Source organism: Cinclus cinclus, chromosome Z (genome assembly GCF_963662255.1).
Source record: "Cinclus cinclus chromosome Z, bCinCin1.1, whole genome shotgun sequence".
Lineage (NCBI taxonomy): Eukaryota > Metazoa > Chordata > Aves > Passeriformes > Cinclidae > Cinclus > Cinclus cinclus.
The window spans coordinates 25814202-25828837 of NC_085084.1; positions in this window are offsets into that span (position 1 = coordinate 25814202).

Here is a 14636-nt window from a genome sequence, read left to right on the forward strand (position 1 = left end):
GGACCCAGGTACTGAGACTGCTGTGTTGATCCATAGGATAGGAGGGAAATGTTAACCAGGGACCTGATTTGTGAAACCAAACAGACACTATGACAGACCAAATTTAAAGTTCTTGGGCGTCAGTGACTCCAAATGACTTCCACTGACAGAGTATGTTCTCCATGCCAGTCTCTCCCACTTGCTCTCAAAGTTCTTACAATATATCCCAAAATTTTATAACCAGAATACAAACTAGCAGATAAAAGCAGAAGGATACTAAGGAATATATGTGAGTTACAAAATTATCCTCTGGTGGCATCTCATTTTCTCATTAAATGGTAGGTCAAAACTATCTGTTGCCTTCTGGCATCACAAGGAGACTATCACCAGTGAGATGCTATGAACATGCTTTCCCTGCTCCCCATTCCCCCATCCAGAATCTCCTGATTAAATTTTCACATATGTTTTATCATTAAAATATGCAAATCTTCCGTGAATTTTCATTTAAACTGTTGTACTCACATCATTGCTATTACCAATATAGCACATGCTCCTTCTGTAACACCCTTAGCCAGCATGGAATTTTATTTCCAGCAGGCATCAAATAATTTACCATATGAAATTACAAAAACAATTATTTAAGACCATGAGAGAGCAGAATTGCTGAAAATGTCTCCTAGCTTAAAAAAGATAAAGGCAGAGGACAGTGTAAGTTAACATGGCGCGCATCTTTGCTGTCTTGCAGCTGGTGGTCTCTCCATTTGAAGATACAAAGTAAAATCTTAAAGGTGACTCTTTCCCACAGTTTAAAAAATATCCTCTACAGATTTTAATCTGTGAACACAAAACAAGAATCAGCTAACATAATGCAGACAGCATATAGAGCATGTGTAGTAAAAAAAAAAAATCTAAAAAGTATTCTATAAATCTAAAGACCTTTCACTTGCTGAAGTGTGCCCACCTCTGCTCCCTTTACTATCTCTTACTGTAATGAATGTATTCAGTATCCAGTATCACAGATGAAGCCTGTTATCCAGGTCCACTAAAGCTTAGTGGAGCAGATTTCCCTTTTCTTTCTTAGACAGTATCTCAGCAATGGTGAAGTCATTAGCTTTTACAAGGAAATACAATTCCTTCACATAGCTAGAAAGTATAATAAAAATATCATTATTAAAAATGATGATGGTTCCACAGAAGAAGAATGTCTGAACATTGTCAAGACTAAGTAATTGTTCCTACACAGATTCCACCAAATTACACTAATTTTGCCCCTGAGACTCTTCTAGGCTGAGTGCTGTCAGCAAATATTCAAGAACTTGGTTTTTTAAGTCATCACTAAACATCAAAAATACTTGTTTCTGCCTTCAAGTCCATTCAGAGTCCATAACCACACTCTTCACAAACCTCACCCACCCAGCACAAGGATGAAAAGTGCCCTATTCTATAGAAGGGGCTGACCACCAACACTACATCTTTGTAGAATTTCAACATTCTTTTATGGTCTTCCGACATGCATGGGATATATGTCAGTCTTTTAACCACCTGCCATCAGAAGATTATTTCCCTGTCTATAATTCAGGAGGCCAAACATGAAAATTGTTCAGGAATCTTAATATGACTGAACTTGACACTGTGATAATTGATAAAAGATTTGTGCTAATCATAAAAGTATTGGGATTTGTATAAACCAGAATACTAAGGTCTGAAATGAAGCATGGACACTAAATAGAGAAAAATATATATGATTAAATAATTATTTTTAAATTCCCCTGTTACGAATATTGTGGTTTTTTTAAGTAAATTGTATTTAATACCAGTTTGTAAAACAACGGTTTCCCAAGGCCTGAAAGATATTGCAAAATCAGATTTCCTGCCTTTGTATAATCAATTGCAACCCATCTGTTAAGACCAGACCTCCCACTTCTACTGTTCCTTATCTACCAAGACCAGATGATTGCTTAATAAACTGTCCAGAGACTACAAGGAAAACCCTACTATAAAAAGGAGCTGCAAACCAAGGTTCGATGGAGCGTGGAGTGGGCGGTGACCCCTCACGTTCCCCAGCGCTGCTTGCTCCGTCTATATCAAATAAAGCAACTTAAATTTTGCTAAATATCAAGACTTTTTGTTTATATTTGATAACACTTATTATCAAGAGCTGACAATATAAATTTGTAACAAACCATATTCTTGTCTGGTTTGAGTCAGGTCCAGTGATGTTTCCACCATTTCCTGTAAAAGACATTGCTGGGGAATATTTTTCTCTCTGACACACTTTATCTTGAACAATCTAGGTTACTGGGAAAAGAATGAGCCTTGGAAGGCATCTAAACTACTCAATCATTCTGACAGTTATGGGAGTCCAACTACTGGAAAGGTTCTATAAGAACTAAATGCTACTGTTCTAACAAGACATGTATATGCAGAGCATGACACTCGCAGAGCTGTCCACAACCATTATGTGCCTAAGTATTACTTGCATATAGAGAAGCATATTTCTTTCTAGTCTACCACTTTGTTTTTCTCATTAAAAAAATCCCTTGGATTCCTGGCAAAAGTGACACACTGAGCACTGATTCATTGATGAAGGAACTCAGGAATACATTACCGGTTTATTTCAGGCACTGAGAGATGGTGACAGATCTGAGAAAATAACTGACATCTTTCTGTTCTAGTTTTGCATGGAACACAAGAAAACTCTGCTTTTCCGCAACCCCAGTCTTTACTGCAAGCTTTTACCTTTTTCAACTTCATTCCTTCTTGTTGTTAGGAAAATCCACAAACACCAGAGGTTTATGTGAAAAAAGGAGACAGAACATCCTTTTTTGAACCTACTGTCATTTTAACACAAAGTTCTGAACTTCAGGTGCAGATCTCCCAGTATCAAGTAACCAGGAGCCAAGCTGTCTGGGGCTGGTAACAAACCTGCCACCCAAAGTTAGTAGGGACATTAAAACCCATTCCAAAGACATACGTTCACCCATCCAATTATGTGTAAAGACATTAGCACACATCTTTCCTCTCATTGTGGTCCTCCTTGTGTATTTGTCCTTACAGAAATGGAACTGTCCATGGGAATTAGAGAGATTTCAGGCATCTCAAGCCTCTGAACAGATAAATAGATAAGATGAGCAACCCGAAGAGCCACTGACAAGTACTCTTAATGGGAACAAATACAGGCAAACAATACTTTGTAATTTCCATTAGCTCTGGGTCAGCACAGAATGTAGCATTTTAAATGTCACATATAATTTATCAGTACCTTGCATTTGCTTTGGAGTACTTGAACATTAACATTGAATATGCTTTTTAAAGTTTGTACTGTGCTTCAGGGAAGTTACCAAGTCTGCAAACAATGTAAGAGATCCCATTAAATTGTATAAACACTTCAATGTGTGTGCAAAACAGCGAAGACAATAAACTACTCATATTCTCAGCAATTTTTCTGTTTAAGTGTTGTTGTATAAGGTCATGCTTTTGCAACAGAGATGCTCCACAGTGACAATCCAAGGCCAAATACACTTCAGCAGCTGCCAGTTTACCCTGTACAATGAGAGGCAGAAAGAGTTCTTTGGTTATGACATCACAAATGAGGCTGTTCATTTACTGCTAATGGCTCCTTGTATTGCAAAGAACCTGCAAAAGTACAGTCTGCATTTCAGAGGGTCAGCACAACCTGAAGACCTGTCCTCCTGTGCCCAGATCTTATCCAAAGCTCTGTTTAACATAAAATTTCCAAAGGAAAACAATGTTATTTTGAAGCGGTTCCCTTGAAATGAAATGGAATTGAGATTTTGGAATTTGACTAGCAAAGGCATGTTATTGTTATAAATGAGAAACAAAGTCTCGATATTTAGCAAAATTTAGATTGCTTTATTTGATATAGACGCAGCAAGCAGCGCTGGGGAACGTGAGGGGTCACCGCCCACTCCACGCTCCATCGAACCTTGGTTTGCAGCTCCTTTTTATAGTAGGGTTCTCCTTGTAGTCTCTGGACAGTTTGTCATCTGGTCTTGGTAGATAAGGAACAGTAGACATGGTGGGTCTGGTCTTATCAAATAGGTTGCAATTGATTACACCAAGGCAGGAAATTTAGTATTGCAAAATCTTTCAGGTTGCAATTGATTATACAAAGGCAGGAAATCTGATTTTGCAATATCTTTCAGGCTGTGAGAAGCCCCCATTTTACAAACTGGTATCAGATACTTTTGACAAATTTTTGTAAATTGACAGATCAATTTACTAAAAAAACACAATATTCATAATAGAGGAATTTAAACAAAATTATTTAATCATATATATTTTTCTCTCTCTAATGTCCATGCTTCATTTCAGAACTGAGTATTCTGGTTTATACAAACCCCACTACTTTTATGAGTGACACAAATCTTTTATCAATTATCACATTATTAACAAAAGGCTGATACACTCTGAATAAGCTTTTGTTTTTTAATCCAGAAATGGTAATTGTTAGTTCATGAAGTACCTGAAAACAACAATTTGAGTTAGTTACCTTCACTTTGCTACTTTGTAAATTTTTTTTTGTTTGCTTGTTTATGGGCTTTGTTTTGCTTTGTTTGAGGTTTTTAAAGATATTCTTAAAAACTGGGATAGGATTCCAGGAGGTTTGCCCATGTTTTCTACCCAGATTAATAGTTAGCTTGCTAAGAGGATGATGCAGCCAGCAACTTACTCTCTGATGTTTGCAGTTATCCCAAGCTGCCTACAACTCAAGAAGTAATCAGTCCTCATGGTTCTTCATGAAAGCATTCAAAACATAGTACAAGTAATTGTAAGTATTTTTAATTTAACAAAAAAAGAGTACCTACACTGTTCAGTGTTTACACATACCTATATCTACTTTGAATAGGTAGAAATTTTTCCTTCCCTATACGAGGTCATCTTTTCAACTGCTTCTGTTTCAATTTTACCCATACTGAAGAACTAGAAAATCAAAAGGAGGGGGCAAGGGAGGAGGGAACCCAGGTTGGATAAGGATTAATTGTGTACTGCTATTTTTCAGTGACAAAACTAAGGGAAATAGAGTTAGTAAGAAAGCCTGCCTCAAATAAGCAAGGGGAGGCAGCTCTAAGTTCTGAAACTTCTTGCCTTGGGATACTGCAGATGTCAAAAATGTAGATGGATTCGAAAGAAGCCAGGCAGATTCATGAAAGACAAATCCATTGTTTGATATCCCAAACCACCTAGAAACCAACTTTGCCTCTGATAGTTCATTAACTTCAACTTGGTAAAGCTCTGAGAAAGTGTTTCAGAGAAAGTAGAAGATGTTCTTGCTGTGTTTCACTGTTCATTTGTTGTTACAAAGAATTTTCACATTTTTTTCTCTCAGCATAAAGGAAAACTTAAAGCAGCAGGCCAGATAAAACTATGATCTTAATAAAGGGATTTTTCCTATAGGTTATTTTTCTAAATAACGTTTCAGTTCATCACAACACAGAAAAACTTCCTCCAAGAAAACCTCCTGCTATGTGGGGACTTCTGGCAGAAGAGACCAACTCCCACAATCTCCTTTCAGGTGTTTTTAGAGTTGTAGAGAGTGACTTCCCTTCCTGTGCTGTGGGGATCTGATTATTTGCTTTAGGGACCATAAATCATACCCCTAATGTTCATAAAGCTAAGGGTTGCAGATATACAGGACGGAGCAACAAAAAGATGACAAAATAGGCCATTGTCATCTGCCTGGCCTTTTGTTGTACTCGGTTTTCAGGACATTAATTATCTGTGGATCCAGTAGTGCAAGGCAGTATTAGAGAGCCCTAACATTCCCCTGAGTTTCTGGGTTTACCTGCATTTAACTTCAATCATACATGTACTGGATGGCATCCAAACCCCATGTCAGAATCCTTTACAACTCTTACACCAAAGCAAGTCACCACACAGAGCTCCAAACTTTTGGGCTACAAGATATACGCATAAACAGTTTAGCAATTAAGTAATTAATGGTGCAAATGCCTTACTGTGAGTCAAACCCACCAGCCTTCAGCAGTACACACATAGGAGGAGATATTTTTTTTTTTGAGGAAATGATGGAAGGAAGTGGCCATAAGTTGTGCACTCAATATCAGAAAAAGTTTTTCACTGTCAGAGTGGTCAGGCATTGAAATAAGTTGCCCAGTGGAGTCACCATCTCTGGAAGTGTTCAAGTGCAGAAAGAATGAGATGGCCAAGGGTTAGCAACACATTCTTTACTGTCATTTTGATCATCCAGGTTCTCACCTTTGCAGGGAGAAAGGAGCAAGATAAAGTAAAGTTTTTAATAAGATTATAAGTAGATTTTTCAGTACTCACATGACAACACAATGACTCACATGAGTGAAGTATATTGAATTCACGGAACAATTTCTCATTAGATTTCTGGATAGAATAAAACCCAGTGATTGCTACCTCTTCATTTATGAATATGAACACTATTACATGATCTAGTTTTATTAGAAGCCAGACTTGACCATTTAGTCGTACTTTATTTTTCTAGGAAGAAATTGTTTTGGATTGAGTTAGAGTAATGTTAAAGCATTTGATTGAACAGATAATGTAATGGTAATACATCAGTCTATTTTCCCTGTAAATCTAGAAGTGCTTTTAGGAGCTAATGCAGATGAGCACTGAAAGCTTTTGCTAGAGATGGAGAAGATAGGTTGAGTCATTAGCAATTCCTGGGTAAAATGCTTGAGCAGCAATCTTCACAAAAATAAAGTTGATCACACCATGGAAACAAAGTATCATTTTTGCTTTATCTCTAGTCCATCTTACCATGAATGCAAAAATAATTCCTTTCATTACTCTTACAGTTCCAGTTTCCTCAAGACAGGACTGAGTGGTAGGACAAGAATTGGAGCTAAGAGTTGGAATTCCTCTGTCCTATTTCTGGTCGTTCTGCTGACTTGTTAGAGGACATTCAGAAACAACAGGGGTATCAAGACTGTGTAATGAGAAAAGCAAGAGATAGTGAGCTAGCACCAAGCTTTTTAGGCCTGGAAACAACAGCTGGGAACTCAATCTCTGTGTAACACTCCTAAATGACAATATACAGATATTTCTACGTGGAACTATGCTAGATGGTCCATTTTCCTACAAGTTACACAGTTCTGACAACACTTACCTATTCATGGTTTGCTGTCAAGTTAAATTTATCCAAGTCAAGCACTTCTAGTCTTTGAACCTCTCTCTGAGGAAGTGTAAATTATTACCAACATTATAAAATGAGTGCATGTGGCTTAGACTGAGAATTAGCTCCTCAGAAAGTCATTGCTAACAAAATAACAATGGAAAAAGAAGCACCTGCCTTTCAAGTCAGTCTAAAATGGGAATGGAAGCAGTCTGTAACAAAGGATAGTTGTTACAGTTTGAATCCTAGAGTGGAAATTTAAAAGATTAATGGAACAAATAAGATTTTTCCTTTATCTTAGTATAATCTGAGTAACAATGCTGTCATTCTAGTAAAACACCTTTCCATTTAGTCAAAGGAGAAAAGCATAACTAAACATAAATGCAAAGAAATAACCTTGTTTAGAATTATGGAACACAGACAGGAAAATGCTGAATTGACCAGATGTGCCCAAAATACTTGGTTCAGGTCTTCAATTTCTGTAGATGATATATGGAAGTAGTAGAGTGAATACTGCAAGAACAATTTCACATCAACTGAGAGAGGATTGACAAATATGGTTGGAAACTTAATCAATTAATGCTAGTAAACAATTTTTCTGCCTGTGGGGTGTAATAGTCATAGTTAAGAGGAAGTCTTCTGTCTTTTGACTGATTGGAAAAGGAGGAAAACTACATAATTCTCTTAATCATTAAACTTTTTATTTTATTTGATTAAAATAATTTTAATGGCTATCATTTGTCTGTTGCTTTTCCAGATGTGTGTTTCCAATATCTTTTGAAGTTAGTATTTGTGGGAGGTGAAGTCAGTGGCATTGTAGACTAATTACAATACAACAACAAAGGCTGGAGCATCATTTGAAACTAGCAGTTGTCCTTTTCTATTTAGTGTGTTATTTTGTTTAATGTTCTCCAATGCATATAAAAACAGTTACTTCACTTTTCTGAATGTAGTTCTCAATCATGATTAAGTAAAATTCAATAACTTATTTAGCAGTCTTGCCTTTTTAAATTTTACAAAAGTCTCATTTAAAGCTTTTACCCCAATCTCTTTCCAAAACAATATACTGTTTTATTGTGGAAAGGCAGTAGAAAATTAATTTATGGCCTATTATAAAAAATATTTTTCCTGTTACTACAGGAGGCTGTCTTGTAGCATAGAAGCCTGTTTCTTGTCACTGACTAGAGACTCACTGTAGATATCTCTCTAATCAGGAGGAATCTGTCATTTTAATTGACAGTTCTCCTAGGACTGACAGTTATTAAAAGCAGACAGCTAAAACACTTTGTTACCTAGACCACAGCATCTCTTTTAGAACTGAAACCAGTATTTTAAAAGTATTTAAATCAGAACAATGAACAAAGTAGTGGAGTAGTCTATAAAGCTGAACTTCAGAGAGGATGTAACCATTCTTTTACTGATGGAACACACTGAAAGAGTAAGAATATTCTACTATCATATGTTGAGTTTTGTTCCTTCTCTAGCATCAGCTTTCATCTTAACACTGACATTCCATTCCTGGGCATGAGCCCACATCTCTTGATAAATCAATTGAAATGGGTTTAGATTCATCTTATTACTGGACCATCTTCATCTGATATAATGACTTCAGTCAGTAGATGATATCTCTGTTTAGGTTGTCCAGGCCTATCAAGGAGCTCGTGGTCCATGTCAGAGTTGAGCAACAACCCACAGGGCCAGCTCCTGCTAATCCCAGAGCTCCATCTGTCTCTCTTAGTGCGGAGACCCAAGTGGAGCTGGTGTTATAACAGTGGGTTATATCGAGATTAATTGTAATGTCTGTAATGATCTGCGGCTCCAGGATTTCCTTCTTCAATATATCAAGATGATAAATACGCTGAGGAATGAGTATCTAAGCTGTGCTCTGGTTCTTCTTCAAAAAAGTTTACCATATTGTCAAAGCCTTTCCTTAGTGCATGAAAGGAAAAGGCATTCAATGAAGAACAGCACCCCCTCAGTTATTTCAACATATATATGATATAATCAAGAGTTATTCTTTAAACACCAGGTACTGGGCTCCATTAAAAAACATTCTCTTATGCATTAAGCAGAGAATCTAACATGGTAAGACTTCATCAGCACATAATGTTTTTAGTATCATTATCCCTTAGGATTAAAAATTATGTTATTATTTCACTCCTAATATTTCACTGATTTTCTTCCCCTTTCACCTTGACAATTTCAGTACTTTCTTTCTTTGCAATGTAGATTATTAAATAGTTATAAATTAGGTTCAAAAATTGCCCAAGCTCATGGAAATGGATAGTTTGATGAAAAAATAATTTGTACTTTAACCTTCTGTTTAAAAAGACAAATCTGTTCAGGTCTTGACAGCCCCTTGAAACATTCAGTATATCTCACTAATTGGATTCTGTTGAGAAAAAATCAGCACATTTTTCACATAGTTTTATCAAGTTAGTACTTTGGTAATATCTTTGTATTTTTCCACTACATAATTTGTTTCTTTTTCCCTTTAAGATCTCAACACTGGAAATAACAATAGGCAGACTTGAATCCCAATTTATAAAGAAAACCAAGTCAGTTCTCAGAAAGGCAGAATTCCAGATTTAGGTCTTCTGTTTATGAGGAAATCATTCTGTTTGGTCCTGCAAAGAAAGCCAGGATTGCACCTTGCATATGATATCCTCAGTGTTTAACATTAGCCAGTTGAGGCTCCTTTTGGACCCTGTGACCCTGTCTAAGCAGAAGGATCTTAGGTATAATCTAAGGCATAAAGGTAAGATCTTGCAGTCAATTCACTGCAGGCTAAGAGTGTTTCTACAGCTCAGCCACAATGCTCTCACAGCTAAGCAGGGAAGAGGAGAAATTTGAATGTTTGTCTTTACTTATTACTTTCAGCAATCAGACCCTTGCTTCCCTGCAGGAACACTGGTACTACTTCATTATCTACCACTCCTCTTGTGTAAAATGATGGTCTGTGTTCTTCTCCTCCAAGCAGTTTTTGTTGTTGTAGCTCCTGCGATATTCAGGCAATTATTCATTAATTATTGAGAGAGATGCTGCAACAGGGACAGCATCTCTAGAGAGGACACTGTCTCCTGGGTCAAGTACCACTGTACTGGGATACTGCTACATGTGGAGGAGTGCCTATCTTGCTGCAGGCCTCTGTCACTGGGACCCCTTCTCTTTCTGAGGACAGATAACCTTTCCTACTTCTGATTGCACAGGCTCTTTAAATCACTTCATGCATTTTCCTGACTGAGAAATGAGATTTAATTGCAGTAAGCACCCACCTCCTGAAGATACATCACAGTCTGTTTCTTATAAAATTTGCTGTCTCCAAGCCTAAGCAGCAGAGTCTTGTTCCAGAAATACATTTCTAGGCACCACCTTCACACTAAGAAAAGTGCACGTTGCATCTCTTTCTCAGCTGGCTATGTGGTTTTGCAGACTCTTTTAACAGTGTTTCTTAGAGCTCTCACCATTCTCAGAGTATGTGCCTTGTACCCCAGGAAGAGTCTTTGCTCAAATTGTGTTACCAAATGGTTATGCAATAATCAGGCTGAAAAAGCTATTCTAAAAAGAAGAAAAATCTATAGCTACAGCAGGAGACATAATACAGTGGTGATACACAAAATTGAAACATCTGTGGATAAAAGACAGAAACTTATAAAACAGCCAAGTGTGTTGTGGCACACACCAATTTTAGAATCATTTTTATCAACCATTCACTTGAAATACTTTCAATTCATTTGGCAGTCTAATTTTTCTATGCCTTAGTGCAAATCTCTTTAATGCCATTAGCATTATTCAATATTCTGCATCTAATTTATTGAGCTTCTTTGCTATGGGATATTAAACAAAATAATCATGCATTAGGCATAATTAGAACATGACTAAATTAATTTCTGTAATGCTGGTTATAATGGATAACTGCAAAAGTAATTCACACCTCTGTGCTGCAGACCCAATATGATGCTTGAGTCATCTCGCAGTATAAAAGGTACATGGTACATAGACTGCCATGAACAAGAATCATAATTTGCAAAATATTAATTGAAAGCATGCCTGTTGACTTTCAGAGTAGCAATTTACAGTATTTCATAATAGACTATGATAATGTAATCACAGACTGCTGTAATTGCACTAAACTTGATCATTAAATTAATGGATCTTCCTTTGTGCACCCAACCACCCATTTCATCCTAGAAGGCAAACAGCTAAGGCAAGCATGAACTGTGTTCATGACTTTCTGCTGGTTGTTCATCATCATCTTTCCCTTTGTGCACTAGAGATGGATTCCAAAAACATGCAGTATGTGCTCCATGATTCTTTTGGAAAATGAGGGAAGTTTGATGAAGCAACAGTTCCCTGCAACCTCCACTTCACCTCTCAAAAATGGGCACAACAGCCTCAGCCCAGTTGTCAGGGACATCCTCGATGCCAGTGCTGTGACAGGCAGTGGTTGGCAATGCTGTCACATTGTCACACAAGTCCTGTGCAGCCCCATGATTATAATGAAAGTTCAGAGCTCTGCACTCTGAAGTTTCAAACACATTTCTCCCCCATTATTGGCAACACCCTCAGAGAGGAGGTTGGTGCACACTGAAAGCGGAAGCAGGCTTTGCCTGTGGAAACTCAAGGAGGAAAAAAAAAAAAAGAGAAATCAAGTATCTCTGCCCTTTCCATAAGCACCAATGAGTTGTCATCCTCACCCACCAACACAAAGGGACTTGCAGGGATTTCTGTACAGATGGTGCTGTTTACTCTAGCACCATGAATAAACCCTCTCAATTAAGCACTGATGTAAGCACTGCTGAAATAGCTTACATTTGTCTTGATTCTGTTGAAATTAAATTCTTCAAAGAGAACTAGGCAAGCATCCCTCACCCTTTCATCAACCCAAAGCAATGTGCAAACACAAAGGTTACTCACAAACGTGAAGAACAACCACCTGCACAACCCTGTGTCATCAAACCTAAAGTTCAACAAAATATGTAATCTGACACACTTTGAAAACACATTTACCTGGGCTTCAACCTTTGCTCCACAGGACATGAAGGGACATGTTGCATTATAACAGTCTGATGACTATTCAGTTCCAGCCATGCCAAACAGATAGAACATTTCCAGAGCAGCAGGAACATCACTGGTTGTAAGACAAAAATGTCATGGCTATGGTTTTTAGTGAACTATACTTACAAAATCTTTTTGAGGCATGTAAATCTGAACAACCCTCAGAAAGTGTTTCGAGTGCTAATGGATGGGATGAGTTGCTAAATTCATGTCTCATTCTGAAACCAAAACTGGGCAACTTGAGAGACAGTAGGTGGTAGATCTTCAGCTGTGTAGATGTAAGGGAACTATCAGTTTGGCTACAGGCTAACAAAAGAGGAAGAAGAAATCCTCTGGATTTAAGTTAAGTTAGGTGAGTTTGTTTTTATTTTCATAGTCTCTACAAAAATAGCAACTGAGTGATTCTACAGGTATTTTATTTTACCTTATTCTAACTTATTCTATGGGTGATTTCAGGTAACTGCAAAACACCAAGGTGGTCTGATCCTTCAGGGTGAGGACCCTTAAAACATTCATAATCGAACAGTCATAGAACCAGTATATCTTTTAACACACTGGATAGTAGGGAAGCAGTATGTAATTCCGCTTAACCACATAAATTGTTTCACAAACCAGCAGTGAATGCATGAGTGGAGGGAAGTAATTTTTCAGAGACTGCTACTAAACAGAAAATTTTGCGATGTGCAGCAAGCATCAGAGAGCCGATTTAATCCTTCTGGGAAACACAGAATCATAGAGCAAAACACATAACAGCCCGGGTAGAAAAATCTTAGTTATTTTATCTTTCATTTGTTTTCCTCAATTCACCACTGCTTCACAAAAAGAAAAGCACAGGGGTTAAGGACACTTAATGACATTTTTGCCTCCTCTAACACATACTGCAAACACATCAAAAAGTAAAGGAAGCCAGTTCTTGCACTGGCACCAAATAAGACACTGATTGGATTCTTCATCTCTAAACAGGTAAGTTATTTTAATTAAAAGAGAATTTTTCATAAAGCAAATAGTTCTTAAAATAGAAATGGTGATGTGCTGAGAAGATTAACGTAGGAGACTCAGGAAACATCAGCTGATGCCAACAGACAATGAGTGAAACTACTTATGTAACAGTGATCCTTAAACAATGCTAAACTCCTTAAACACAGCTCATTAACAGAGTTCAAATATGTCAACAAGTACCCTGCCTTTTCTAATTCAGAGAATACAAATTAGCATCTTCTAGTTCTAGGACTATAACACTTGCTGTATGACAACTTGAACAGATATAAGATCTTTTCTTGAAGAAGAGTTACATTTGAAATCTACAAAATGTTGGGGTGCTTCAAGTCAGAGGTCTATCTTGGCTACTGAAAAATGTAGCCAGTGTAAACATTGGCACCCTTTTACTGTCTCTTCATGTTTGCATGCATCTCCTCATAACACCTCCATTTTTACTTGAATGAAAAAGAAAGCAAAGACTACTAAGATTGAAGGCTTCTTACAGTTCAGAGAAGAGCTAAGTTCACTGTGCAGGGTCTGAATCCACTCAGTAGCAAATTCAGGTAGCAAGGTCCAACTACCAGGCTTAGTCAAAACAACCATGAGTACCAAATCTGTTTGGAAAAAATAACAGTCAAAAGAAAAAAGTGGAAGTACAGAGACCTAACTTGACAAGACTGCTGTGTGCAGGAGTTGCTAAGAGCAGCAGCTGCACTCAGGAACCAGAGGAGCTAAGAAAATCATGGTGAAAAGTTAGCAAGGTACAGAGGCAGGCACAGGCTTGAGAGGAAGCTGGAAGGAGTGCTGTGACACACAATAACATGGACAATTTTAACAGCAAGCTGCTATTCAGAGCAAGCTTCAGATGGGCTTGGCATTGTGTAAGATTGGTAAAATCCCCAGTAGCTGCCCTGCTTGGAAGAAAGCTTAGAGTTAACAACTATATCCCTTTATCCATCTAGAATTTTTCCCACATCCTATTGCATATGCCATTACAAAAGCACCACACTAAAGTGAATTCGTATGGGCAACACAAAGCCAAAATTATCAAATCCAGTTTTCACATGTGTTACCACTTGCAATCAACAATTTTTGACCAATATGACAAAACATTGTCCTTGATATCTCAGGTGAAGGAATAATACAGAAAATAGCAGGTGAAATATCTACTTTCATTGACTAGCCAGAGGAAATTAAATTTTATTTCTGAAAAAGTTTTTTATTTGGGGCAAGTTGTTCATCATTTTGATGTGTGATAAAAAGGACAAAAGACCAAGAACATGAAGCAATCAGAACTACTGGTGGAAGACTCCACAGCTCTAATATTAATAAAACACCTCTGAAATAGCAGTGATGAGTAGAAATGTTGAGAAAAAGACATAAGAATAAAGAAGGTGAGATATCACTCACATCTAAATACTTTATGCTGAAGGAAGTTATTGAAGTGTTCCAGGTGGATTTCAAATACCTATGTGTATGATATATGGAACTGCAT